The sequence below is a fragment of the Oryctolagus cuniculus genome, chromosome 20, assembly GCF_964237555.1.
Source record: "Oryctolagus cuniculus chromosome 20, mOryCun1.1, whole genome shotgun sequence".
Lineage (NCBI taxonomy): Eukaryota > Metazoa > Chordata > Mammalia > Lagomorpha > Leporidae > Oryctolagus > Oryctolagus cuniculus.
In genome coordinates this window covers 45,904,070-45,917,869 of record NC_091451.1, presented here as the reverse complement: position 1 = coordinate 45,917,869, position 13,800 = coordinate 45,904,070, and the positions used below count along the sequence as shown (strand labels likewise).

General features: G+C 49.8%; 1 protein-coding gene across 10 annotated transcripts in view; it reads right to left on the bottom strand.

Moving 5' to 3' along the window:
* Positions 1–13,800, bottom strand: part of TRAF3 (TNF receptor associated factor 3) — a 133,390-nt gene that overhangs the window by 75,227 nt on the left and 44,363 nt on the right. For 9 of the 10 annotated variants that reach the window (XM_051834870.2, XM_051834867.2, XM_051834868.2 and 6 more), the window contains one exon: positions 1,761–1,891. The exons of the other annotated variant lie outside the window; for it this stretch is intronic. The gene's annotated coding sequence lies outside the window, so the exon portion shown is untranslated. The remainder of the gene's footprint in view (positions 1–1,760; positions 1,892–13,800) is intronic. 10 annotated transcript variants of the gene reach the window in all.

The following is a 13,800-nucleotide window of genomic DNA, read 5'->3' as shown; positions in this document are numbered from 1 at the left end:
TTCCCACTCCATGAAGACCCAGCTTAAAGCTCACCTCTTCCCAAAGTCTCAGCATCAACTCCTATTCACCCATCAGAGCTGCAGCCGACCTGCAGCCAAACTCCAACGTCGGGGCACCAACCTGGCTCTTGCACGCTCTCCAGATACGCACGGACCACAGCTCCACATAAGGCATGATGACCTAACCTTTCACCTTTTACCTCCCATGGGGAAAACGCGCTGGAACTGAGCAGCGGTGATGACGACAACCACTGAACAGGGCACTGTAACACGGTAGGGTTTCTGGCAAGCACATTATCCCAAAGTTTTAAATAATGAAAATTTTAAAATGTTACGTGATTACCAAAAAGTCCCAATTTCTTATGTCTTCTATCTCTAGCATGTTAATAAAGTACGAGATCTACTACTGCTGAATGAAAACATTACGGAATCTAGTAAGCAGCTAGACAATACGTCATCCCAAAGGCAGTGGGAACCCGAACAAGGCACAGAGGGGGTGGCCAACCTCTGCTCCCGTGTCTGAGGCTCGGCTGGAAGGCAGCAAAGGTGGAATCACCAAAGGGTCATTCCCTCACAAGCCAGGCGGCTGCTCTGGTCCCACGCACAGCTCCTCGGCTGCACGCCGGGCACAAGGGCTTTCTCAGCAGGGAGCAGGCCTTCCCCACAGCAAATATCCCAAAACAGAAGCCAAGAACACGACACCTTTCTTAGCACTCAACTCAGAAACGTTAGAGCAGCACTTTGCCATGTGATTGGGTGAGGCAAGTCACAAACACAGCACAGGCTCTCAGGAAAGGAACGGAGACCCACACGTTCATCAAAGTCCCACGTGAGGAGGACGGGACATACCTCTGAGACCCATCAGTAAAATGCAATCCGTCACCCTAAGTGAGTTCTACAATATAATCTCAATTTCCTTGATGACTGGAAAACTAACAAGTAGAATCGGCCACAGTGACCATCTGTATTCCAGCCTTGGTAAGCTGACACTCACTACTCGTAGTAAGCAAGTTGTTAAGCCGCCCTGCCTTAGTAAGCGCAGTGCTGTGACCTTGCTTTACCAGGTGATGATTCAAGGTCACCTCTGGGTGACCGCTGGGCACTGCAGCTGCTCGCAGAACACAGAATACCACAGAGAGCAGAAGTGCCTGCAGGTGTCGGCCAGAATCTGCTCTGGCGCTGCAGGCCGTGCTGACGCCCCGCCCAGTCGGGGGGCAGACGTCCGAGCCTTTGCCCTCACATGGATACCTCCAGTGATGGAACAAGGACATAAGCCTCAGCCATTCTAGCTCATTGCCCGAAAGACAGAATCGGAATTTATCCCTTGTCCCTGAACCCCAAGTCAGTCTCACACTCTACTGTTCCCACCCCACCCCCTGCAATCTTCCCCAGGTTTGGAAGCCAGCAGGCCAAACTTGAAAACCCTGCGTGGAGAAGCTCCCCTCTGCCTACCGTCCCCTAACCCCACCCCCAGCCCACCTAAGATATAAAACAACCCAGCCCCGGGGTCTGGGCCTCTGCCACACGCTCAGTCTGTGTGCACACTGGCAGTTGGTCAACCTCTGTGAGTTTATTTTCTTTGAATAAACTCGGTCTGGCTGCGAGTTCATATTCTGTCTCCTCTCTTTTTTCTTATATCCAGCACATTGACAAGTTCAATAAATGACAGAGAGAAGAAAGGAGTCTGTCAAACTCTAAATTAGGGGTCTTTTACAAAAAGCCTCTTTCTGACAAAAGGAAACAAAAGAGTGAGAGCAAACCTCTTCTGTCAGGACAGTGATCCCCACGAGAACAGAGCGCCAGGAGCCAGGATTCCGATCCAGATCTGCTTCTGACCTGCTCTGGGACCTTAACCAAGTGGCGTAACTTCTTTGGGCCTCAGTTTCCTCATCTGTAAAATAAAAGGTCTGAATTACACAGAATTCTTTTTAAAAATAGATTCATTTGTCTATTTGAGGCATTTGCAGAGAGAGAGGAAGAGACGGGAGGAGAGAGAAATCTTCCATGCCCTGCCTCATTCCCACGTGACTGCAACGGCCAGGGCTAAGCCAGGCCGCAGCCAGGAGCCAGGAGCTTCATCCAGGTCTCCCACGTGGCTGGCAGGGGCCCAAGGACTTGGGCCATCTTTCGCTGCTTTTCCCAGTCCACTAGCAGGGAGCTAGATCAGAAGTGGGGTGGCCAGGACACAAAGCAGCACTCAGAAGGCATTCCCGAGCGGAACCGCAGCTGGCAGCTTACCCACCACATCCCAACGCCGACCGTCCTGAGGGTTCTTAATGGAAGCCTATAGATGAGCCATCGTCAAGTGCTCATGGGCATATACTAAAAGGTTGGTCTGGCTTCAAATTATAGTTTAAACTCAGACCTGAATATTCATTTAAAAAGAGCATGAATTCTATACAAACATAAAAACGCTCCCTGGAATCCTGGCAGGTCCTCCATCAGGAGCTGCTAGGTCAGAAGCCAACGTCAGCCCTGGGGCTTTCACAGCCTCTACCCAGCTCCAGACCTCGGATTTCAGGCCATATAAGATTACAAACATTTCCGTCCCGTACAATCAAAATATCAATATGATTTAAATGCACAAAGGGAGCTGGTTTTCAGACACTAAGTCACACACATTTCCAAAGAACAACAAGCAAAATTCTTCCATGATGAAGACCATAGGCCCTCGCTATTTTCACAAGTCTGACATTTTGAGCATGGGTCTTTCTAATGTGGACCTCCCTCCCAAAAACCAACCACCGAGGCAGGAGTGCCTTCGAGGAAGCCGGGCTCTCTGGAGCCCTAGACGAGCTACTGGAAAGATTGTCAGATGGCCAGAAAGCTCTGCGAGGCTACACTGGCAAATGGGCTGCAGCCACGCTTCTGGGGATCCCGTGTGTCACCCGCCCCACCGCACAGGGCCCACAGGAGGTAGCAGGACTCTGCACTCTACAGGCCAGTTGCCCAATCTAACACTGAAAACCTCTCGCTAACAGTCTGTGGCCAGGAACCGAGAGGCCAGGCAGACATCACCAGTGCAAGGACTGAGCTGAATGAACAGCCCTGACAAACGCGGAGGGAGGGTGCACTTCCCATGGAAAGCCGACTTTGTTTGCAGTAATCACTGAGCAGGCGCTCAGCTGGAAAACCTCACTTCCAACGCACAAGGTTCAGAACTCATTCACAAGCTTTTCTAAATGCATGCAGTTACCATGGTAACTGAGACATTCTATTCCTTGGCAATGGACATATAAATTACCACTCATAATGTATTTAAAACAGTTTGGGGCCACCAATTCATAGCAAAATAAACCTGAGTTCTGATGCTTAGATAAACAATGAGGACCAGAGGAGGCAGTACCTAGCTCCCCCCACGGACGGGGAGGCGGTACCCAGCTCCCCCCACGGACGGGGAGGCGGTACCCAGCTCCTCCACGGACAGGCATAGAGCTCTACACTTTCAAAATGCTCCCCTGAGAGCAAAATAAGAATTTAAGAAATTAAGACTTCATCAACTTCTGCCCAGGGCTGAGACTTGGTAAAATGTAACCTGCTTCCTGCCACGTTAATGAAACCGCCATTGTGTGCATCAAGCACACACACACGTTATTCCCTACCTACACCTGTCCAATCTGACTGTGTGCGGTCAAAGGACAGCTTGAAGAATGCACTCAGAAGGCACCTGTCAACACTAATTCTTCAAACATCAAAACTGACATTAACAAGAAATAAAGTTGCATCTCTCAGGCTCAGAGACATCTGTTCAAATTCTTCACCTGGACCAGGAATAGAATGTTTAAAGCCCCTCACCTCCTCAGAGTCTGAACATGGAGATGAAAACAGAATCACCACGCACAAACCGCAACGGCATCTTCAGCTTCACGCTCCGGGAGGCCCACGCAGCCGTGACTCGCAGCGCCACCCCACGCTCAATCCGCTAGCACTCGGCGCTGGACTGCAGGGCCAGGGAACACCACTGGCATTATCTCCTCCTCCAGACTGCAGGCAAGAGCCAGCAACTGTGAAGGAGAGAAGACTTCACCATGGCTGTGTCCACGGTAGCCGGAACTCTCTGGCTGCTGCAATGCAGTCTTTCTGAAAGCTACCAACCTCAGAAGCAAAAGCGCTAGAGACACCCTGGCACAGGACGCTGCCTTTGGAATCCAAAGATTTCCTAAGAATCTTCTTTAAAATGTGGCAAATACCTGGGACATTTCTAGATTTCTCATCTGTTTCCTAAAGGCTGACTGGTTTGTCTGGCACGGGAGGACAGCTGTGGTGAGTGACAGTGCTAGAAGAGATGGCTGAGATGAAAGAAAGGTGAGCAGGACCCCGTCTACAATGCCCAGCGCTCCCAGTGAGGCCCTGCACGTCTGCTGCTCCGCACCAGCTTCAAAGCCCTCCTTGGGGCCAGGGCTGGGGGCAGCTGGTGGGGCGGGGAGTGGAGGGGAGATACCTGCTGGAAATGAACACGGCTTTCATCCCAAACATGCAAGTACAGCCAGCACTTGGAGCCCTCCACCGGCAGCCATCACCTTGAACCTCAGCACCTCAACAGCAGAGAAACAGTCCAGTAAAAACCACAGTGGTCAAGAGCACTTAAAACCCTAAACCACTGATTCTACAACCAAAGTCACACCAACAGATTTCTGAACTAGTAGCATGTATACTAAATGTCCTTTAATTCCACTCATTCATTCAGTGCATTCAGTGAGCGTTACCTGCATGCCACAGGCACAAGGACACACAGTAACAGCTCACCATCAAGGTGGTTACAGCACTGTGTCATGAGAAGACACTCGGTACAAGTCATTCCAAGCTGGGACCTGTGACAGAGAGGGCTGGCACACTCAGGGAGGGACAGTCCTGGCTGGTGCAGAGCTCCCTGGACAAGGTTCTGTAAGCGAGCAGCATTTATTGGGAGGCAAAGGAGTGGACTCAGCTGGGAAAGACGAGGCCTGAGGGAAGAATGTCCTCACAGGGCTGTCACACTCCGAGGGAGATACTCATGGGTCCTCAGCTCCCGTGTGGCTCACCGTCCCTGAGCCACCACAGCTGACAGACACCTGAGGCACACACTTGCCCCAGGCGCATGGGAACCAAACACAGGTGTCAGAATCTGACCCCAGTGGGGCAGCCCTGTACTATGCTATTCCCCTGCACTGCCACTCAATAAGAAACAGCTGTCTTTTGGTGATACTGGTGACCCCCTCCGACAGCCATGACTACCTAATATGTAGGCAGTGTACAGATGCATCTTGTTCTACCCCAAATCCAGGGCCCTAACAAGGGGACAGGTGCTGGGTAAACTGCAGGAAGAAATAAACAAATCAAAAGTGCACCGGGGCCCAGAGCTGTGGCATAGCAGGTCAAGCCACCTGCACTGCCAGCAGAGCATATGCGCGGCAGTCCATATCCCACCTGCTCCACTGCCGATTCAGCTCCTGCTAATGGCCTGGGAAAAGCAAGAGAAGATGGACCAAGTGTTTGGGCCCGTGCGCCAATGTGGGAGACCTGGAAGAAGCTCCTGGCTCCTGGCTTTGGCCTGGCCCAGCCCTGGCCAGAGCGAACCAGCGGATGAAGATACTGTGCCACACCCTCTCACCAATCTGTCTGTATCTCTTTCAAAAAAACCACAAATCTTGAAAAAAAAAAAAAATGTACTGGTTACTCCTCCCTTCTAGAAGCACAGAGGTGTCCAGCACCCCAGAGGACACGCACACTCACTGCTGCTGAGAGGGGTCTCCCACATGATCTCCAGACAGACCAAGAGATCAAGGCACAAGGAAGCTAAGTTACAGCCACAGGGCAGAGCCAGGATTCTAAGGCAGGTCGTGGCTTCCATAAGCTGCGCCCTGAACCCTGGCCCCTGCTTTCCTACACACCCACCAGGATTCAACAATACCAGCTGGGAAATACAACACTGACCTCAGGGAGCAGGGTGCATAAGATTATGCGAAAACTTTCAGGAATTATTATAGTCTTCCCTCACCGATCCGTCCCTTTAAGGCAAGATGTGAATAAATGAATCCACCAGATCAAATCACAAGTACTTATGTATAAATTCCTGACCGGCCAGGACTACCTCACAGCACGTGGTGGACAAGCAGAGAAGGCACAGAGAGCTGACAGCAGGAAACTTCCTGTTCTCATCACTCACTGGGCTGTACAGAGACTCACTAGAGCCATCTTTTTAAAACCTCCAAGGAACTTTTTATCAAACGTTGCTGGGCACATGGAGCTACTGCTCAGCACTGCCCACAGAAGTCCAGCAGAGCTCTGCCTTTCAAATCAGGGATCAAGGCTTGTCCTCTGTGGCAGTCCCCCTCCCGCCAGCCAGTGAGCGGAAGGCAGCAACACGACTCTTCCCATGGACGGTGCAGTCTCCGATCCAAGCCTGATGCCAGCACAATGCTGTGCTCCGGCCTGAGCGGGCTTTCCCAGAAGTCTGGAGGAATGAGCAGGGGGTCTTATATGCATACTCCTGTGCCCCATGGAACAGGTGATGCCTAGAGAGGTGGGGCTGAGAGCTGGTCTGAAGCTGAGATTTTGAGGTAGTGCACACTGGCACAGAAAGGTAGGCAGGGGGGCTGGCGCTGTGGCATAGCGGGTAAAGCAGCCACCTGCAGTGCCGGGATCCCATATGGGCACCAGTTCGAGTCCCAGCTGCTCCATTTCCTATCCAGCTCTCTGCTGTGGCCTGGGAAAGCAAAGACGGCCCAGCTCCTTGGGCCCTGCACCTGTGTGGGAGACCTGGAAAAAGCTCCTGGCTCCTGGCTTCAGACTGGTGCAGCTCTAGCCGTTGCGGCCATCTGGGGAGTAAACCAGCAGATGGAAGACTTCTCTCAAGTAAATAAATAAATCTTAAAAAAAAAAAAAAAGAAAGAAAGAAAAGAAAGGTAGGCAGGGGCCTCTGGAGAGCAGAGGAGAAGCACACGCAAGCCTCAAGACCACGCACAGTCTGAAGCCCGAGGCGGCAGTTCAGTTCGCGGGTGCCAAGTCGCCCAGACATGTGGAGGTGGGGCCCCAGTAGGAAAAGCAAGTTCCCAAGTGTGCCAGCTCAAACAGCACTGCTTCCCTCTCAGGGGCCATGGCAGGGAAGGCCTGCTATTTCCTCCCAGACACTGGGTCTCCGTACGATGCTCGCTTTCCTAACCAAACCCCTTAACCGGGAAAAGAGTTAAGACCTATCCTACAAACTTTAAGGAGTTGATTTGATTTTTCAACTGACAGAATGCACGTGAAAGGCTCCCAAAGTATAAGTTGTCTCAAAATTTAAAGCATGGGGCCAGCTCTATGGTGCAGTAGGTTAATCCTCTGTCTGCCGCGCCGGCATCCCATATGGGTGCCAGTTCTAGTCCCAGCTGCCCCTCTTCCAATCTAGCTCTCAGCCGTGGCCTGGAAAAGCAGTAGAAGATGGCCCAAGTGCTTGGGCTCCTGCACCCACGTGGGAGACCGGGAAGAAGCTCCAGGCTCCCGGCTTCGGATCGGCGCAGCTCTGGCCGTTGCAGCCATCTGGGGAATGAACCAACGGAAGGAAGACCTTTCTCTCTGTCTCTCCCTTTCACTGTGTGTAACTCTACCTCTCAAATAAATTAATTAAAATCTAAAAAAAAATTTAAAGCACAATTGTTACAATATACAGCCACTCAATAATTATTTCAAGCTTAACTCAGCTTAAATATATGATGAGAGGAGGCCACCACTGTGGTGTAGAGGGTTAGGCCACTGCCAGTGATGCCAGCATCCCATATGGGTGCCAGTCCAAACCCCAGCTGGTTTCACTTCCAATCCAGCTCTCTGCTAGTGGCCTGGGAAGGCAGCAGAAGATGGTCCAAGTGCTTGGGCCCCTGCACCCACATGGGAGATCTGGAAGAAGCTCCAGGCTCCTGGCTTCAGCCTGGCCCAGTCTTGGCTGTTGCAGCCATTTGCAAACAGATGGAAGAGCTCTCTCCCTCTAACTCTGCCTTTGAAATAAATAAAAATAAATCTATATATCTATATGTAGATACATGAGAGGCCTAAAGACTATGGCAAAAAAGTGTCCTTTTATTAAACAGCAGTAATAAAATTAATAATCTAACTCAGGTAAACCAGCTAATATGATTAATGCACGTGTACACCAATTTGAAGATTATGAAAACATCCCTAATAGGTTCAGCTAGACACTGAACTGCTAAAAAGCAAGTCTCTTATTGACATCACTTCAAAAACAGATAATCCAGGTATCAAAATTAACATGAACAAAGCCAAAGGCATGAGTGGTATACCTTCTGAGGGGAAAACACACAGACAAGTCGCTGAAGCCGCTGCTTGTGGTGCTGGGCATAAGAACAAAGAAGGTCCCCAAGAGGAAGCATGAAGCGCGCACACACACACACACACACACACCATAAAGAAAAGGCTTAGTTGGCTTGGATACATAATTATTTGCCAAAAATATAACAGGACATTTATTTGATAAGCCCATCTCAGGACCATCAGATGCGTTCTGGTCTTGGGTAAGAAGGACTCTGTAATCCTGGCTGCTTCTCTAGGCAACAGAGGAAATCGCTGGGTTACACGTGGTAACGCCTCTTCACAAACACAAATGGGAACATGAAGACAGGTAAAAGAAGCACTAAAGGCTGGTACAAACTCTTTGCTGTTTATCCAAGAGAAATGGAAAAAGACATCCACACACAGACTTACATATACCAACATTCATAGCAGCATGACTCGCAATACCCCAAAAGTAGAAACAACCCAAACGTGTGCCAACAGACCAATGACTAAAATAGGGTACACTCAGGCAACGGAGTAACAATCGCCATTACAAAGGGACGATCCCCTGATCACGCCGCGACACAGTAAAGCCTTGGACACACCAAGTGGCAGGCCGGTGCTAGCGCCAGCAGGGCAGCCGCAGCCTGCAGAGCCGGCACCCCGTCTCAGAGGGCCGGTTTGAGTCCTGGCTCATCTGCTTCTGATCCAGCATCCTGCTAGATGCAACTAGGAAAAGCAGCTAAGATGGCTCTAGTGTAGGGCCCTGATGGAGCGCCTGCCTCCTGGCTTCAGCCCGGCCTAGATCTGACCACTTGGGGAATGAACCAGCAGACGCAAGATTCATTCTCTCCCTCTCAATCTGTTCCTCTGCCTTTCAAACAAATAAAACTTGAAACATGCAGAGAGGGGCCAGTTACAAAAAGACCACATACTCGAAAACTCCATTTACGTGAAACATTCAAAACAGGCAATGGCCGCACAACCTTGTGCATTCTAAACACCACTCAACTGAAAACCGTGGGTGAACTCTATAAAATGTGACTGGCTCATTGCAATCAGGCCAAAGTCCAAAGATCTGGTAGTTACCAACCCCTAAGGAGAGGCAGCTCACCTACCCATTTTAAAACAAATGGGAGGGCCGGCGCCGCGGCTCACTAGGCTAATCCTCCGCCTAGCAGCGCCGGCACACCGGGTTCTAGTCCCGGTCGGGGCGCCGGATTCTGTCCCGGTTGCCCCTCTTCCAGGCCAGCCCTCTGCTCTGGCCAGGGAGTGCAGTGGAGGATGGCCCAGGTGCTTGGGCCCTGCACCCCATGGGAGACCAGGAAAAGCACCTGGCTCCTGGCTCCTGCCATCGGATCAGCGCGGTGGGCCGGCCGCAGCGTGCCGGCCGCGGCGGCCATTGGAGGGTGAACCAACGGCAAAGGAAGACCTTTCTCTCTGTCTCTCTCTCTCTCACTGTCCACTCTGCCGGTCAAAAAAATAAATAAATAAATAAATAAAAACAAATGGGAAAGTGGTGGGGCCAGAGTTTTCACGCAGGCAACTTGGAGGCATCCCTTCTAAACAGTTTTACTAAGTTTTTTATATAAGTTTTTTTCATATGGGTTGTTCAAAAACAACCCATAACTGCATGGTAATCTTTCCCCTCAAAATATGAGTTCAACAATTTTTCAAGGAAAAAAAATGACTAATACAAACTATAAATTACATATATACACACAAACATGAATTCACATTTTTAAATATTAGAGGGAAGACTCACTATGGACCCTATCAATACCCTTCTGAAATTATTCACTTGCTTGGTCCCACGACCCGGAAATACTTACAAGCACTGAGGAAAAAGTACACATATATTAACTCAACATAAAACACACAAATACCAAAATAACCTTATGTATAAAACATAAATGACTATAGAAAGCATACATCCTGTGCCCCTGGCAAAAGTGCCCACACGATCTGTCCATATCCAAGTTCTCAACAGCCAGCTCACAAAGAGTACCAAAAAAGGTCAGTGTGGTACCCCAAACACAATTCTGTAACTGGCTGACATCATCACTACTATAAAGTTTGCTTCTGTCTTCCGCAAGAAGAGAATCACGTCTACTCACAACTCACAATGAGTCAATCAGTGTGTAAAATATTTAATATAACGGGAAAGTTTACTATGACCCAAAAGTTCAGTGTGTTCTCATTAAGTTACCAGGAATTACAGATGTGAAGGTACTTCTGCTAGCTTAACCAAAATCCAGAAAAGAAACTATTTTAGACACACACACGGCTCAGGTTTAATAGATCTAATTCTTTTTATGCTATTGTATTTGATGTTACTGTTGGAAATTTCATAAACACTATCTGAGAATGTCACTGTGGGCACTGGGTTAAGCTGCTGCTGCCTGCCGCACCAGCATCCCCTGTGAGCACCAGCGCAAGTCTCAGCTGCTCCCGTTTTTGATCCAGCTCTGTTTACGTGCTTGGTAAAGCAGCCTAAGATGGCCCAAGCCCAGACGGAGCTCCAGGCTCCTGGTTCAGCTGGTCCAGCCCTGGCTGTTGCAGCCATCTGGGGAGAGAAGCAGAAGATGGAAGATCTCTTTCCCTTTGTCTCTCTCCATCTCTATATCTTTAAAATAAGTAAATCTTTAACATCTTTTTTTTTTAAAGATTTATTTATTTATTTCAAAGGTAGAGGCAAAGGGGGAGAGAGGGGAAGAGGCAGAGGGGGAGAGAAAGAGAGAGAGAGAGAGAAAGAGAGAGAGAGAGAGAGAGTGTGTGAGTGAGTGAGTCCTCCATCTGCTGGTTCACTCCCCAGATGGCTGCAACATCTGCAGCTGAGCCGATCCCAAGCCAGGAGCCAGGAGCTTCTTCCAGGTCTCCCACGTGAGTGCAGGGGTCCCCTATGGGATGCCAGCCTGCAGGCAGCAACTTTACCCTCTACACCACGGCACACAACCCCTAAAATACTAAGTCTTAATAAAAAAAAAAAAAAAAGGTACTGGCACTGTGGCGCAGCAGGTCAAGCTGCCGTCTGCAGGGCTGGCATCCCATGTCAGCAAGGGCCAGAGTCCCGGCTGCTGCACTTCCAATCGAGCTCCCTGTTAATGTGAAAGCAGTGGAAGCTGCACCCACGAGGGACACCCAGAAGAAGCTCCTGGCTCCTGGCTTCGGCCTGGCCCAGTCCCAGTCATTGCAGCCACTTGGGAAGTGAACCAGTGGATGGAGATCTTTCTGTCTCTGACTTTCAAATAAATAAACCTTTAAAATAAATAGGGGCCGGCGCTGTCGCACAGTGAGTTAAAGCCCTGGCCTGAAGCGCCGGCATCCCATATGGGCACTGGTTCTAGTCCCGGCTGCTCCTCTTCCCATCCAGCTCTCTGCTGTGGCCTGGGAAAGCAGTAGAAGATGGCCCAAGTGCTTGGGCCCCTGCACCCACGTGGGAGACCTGGAAGAAGCTCCTGGCTCCTGGCTTCGGATCAGCACAGCTCTGACCATTGTCGCCAATTGGGGAGTGAACCATCGGATGGAGGACCTCTCTCTCTGTCTCTACCTCTAATTGTAACTCTGTCTTTCAAATCAATGAAATAAATCTTTAAAAAAAAAAAACCTTTGAAATAAATAAGACACCATTATTTTTTAAAAATTGAAAGTATGAGGCCGGCGCCACAGCTCACTAGGCTAATCTTCCACCTTGCGGCGCTGTCACACGGGGTTCTAGTCATGGTCGGGGCGCCGGATTCTGTCCCGGCTGCCCCTCTTCCAGTCCAGCTCTCTGCTGTGGCCAGAGAGTGCAGTGGAGGATGGCCCAAGTCCTTGGGCCCTGCACCCCATGGGAGACCAGGATAAGCACCTGGCTCCTGCCATTGGATCAGCGCGGTGCGCTGCCCGCAGCGCGCTGGCCACGGCGGCCATTGGAGGGTGAACCAACGGCAAAGGAAGACCTTTCTCTCTGTCTCTCTCTCTCACTGTCCACTCTGCCTGTCAAAAAAAAAAAAAAATTGAAAGTATGAAAAGATAATTTAATACAAAATAAACCTGCATGTTGACAAAACAGGCAACTTAAATTTGGTTTTGGGCAGGCATTAGCAGAGTGGTCAAGACACGGTCTTGGATGCCAACATCTTAAAAAAAAAAAAATTTGAAAGTCAGACTTAGAGAAGAAGAGGGAGGGAGGGAGAAAAATCAATCCAATCAATTGATCAATCTTATATTTGGTGATTTTCTCCCCAAATGGCTACAATAGCCAGAGATGAGCATGGCCAAAGCCAGGAGCCAGGAGCTTTATCTGGGTCTCCCACGTGGGTGGCAAGGCCATCTTCTGCTGCTTTCCCAGGACAGCAGCAGGGAGCTGGACTGGAAGTGGAACAGCAGGACTCAAACCAGGGCCCATATGGGATGGCAGAGTCACAGGCAGCAGCTCATCACCTCCCACACCACAGTGCAGGCCCCAGTGCCAGCATCCTATAACAGAGTCCCGGAGTTTGATTCTTTGCTCCAATTCTGATTCCAACTTCCAGCTGACGTGTACCCCGGGAGGTCGGAGGTGATGGCTCAACTACTTGGGTCCCTATCACCCATGTGGGAAACTCATATTAAGTTCTGACCTCCTGACTTTGGCTTGGCCCAGCTCAGGCTGTTGTAGGCCTGAGGAGTAGACCAGAAGATAAAAGATCTCTGTCTCTCTACCATTTAAATAATGTGAAAATAAACAAACATTAAGGTTGGTTTTAACACTGCATCATTTGTACCTATACAGCTAAGCAATGTCAAAGCCTGACAAATGGGCTAATGTGGGACAGCATCACTACCTGTGATCCTGGCAGCCCACATCAGGGTGCAGATTCAAGCCCCTCTGCTCCACTTCCCACTGTTTCCTGATAACAGCCATGGGAAGGCAGCAAAAGGCAGCCCAAGCACATGGGTCCCTGCTGCCCACGTGTGACTTCTGTGGGTTCACAGCACTTTGTACAAGAGGGTTGAAGAACTTTAATGTGAGAAAGAACTTACTGACACCAAACTGTACAGAAACAAAAAAAAGCTTGCAATGCAATAAATGAGACAGAGGCCACACAACTCCAATGTTGTGAACGGCTGGTTAACTGCACTCAGCTTACCCAAAGCACTCTGCCAGAATTAAAAGATGCAGAGTGCATTTGTTAACTGTTCTGAGAATAAAGGAAAAAAGGTTATTAAAATGTCCTTGGAGGTTGCTATACTTCAGGAGCCTAGAGAGGCCGTCAAATTCACGGGGGGGGGGGGGGGGGGGGGCTCAGCACTCCTGTGCTGTCTCCAGATAGCCTGCAGCCTCCCACTGGCCTTCCCCAGGGCAGGATCAAAGCAGCTTGCCAAACAGCTATTAAGATGCACAAACGGAGGGCCATTTGGAGCAGCTGCAAAAGCTCTATTAGGGATAACAAAATGGGTAAGTGAATCTCAAACTCTTTAAGGTTAAATATCCACTTGGGTGAGATTTAGCAACATAACAATACTACAACAATGAAATGGTTTCTCAAACTTTTCTCCCAAAGGCACAAGAGAGAACCCTGAGGGTAA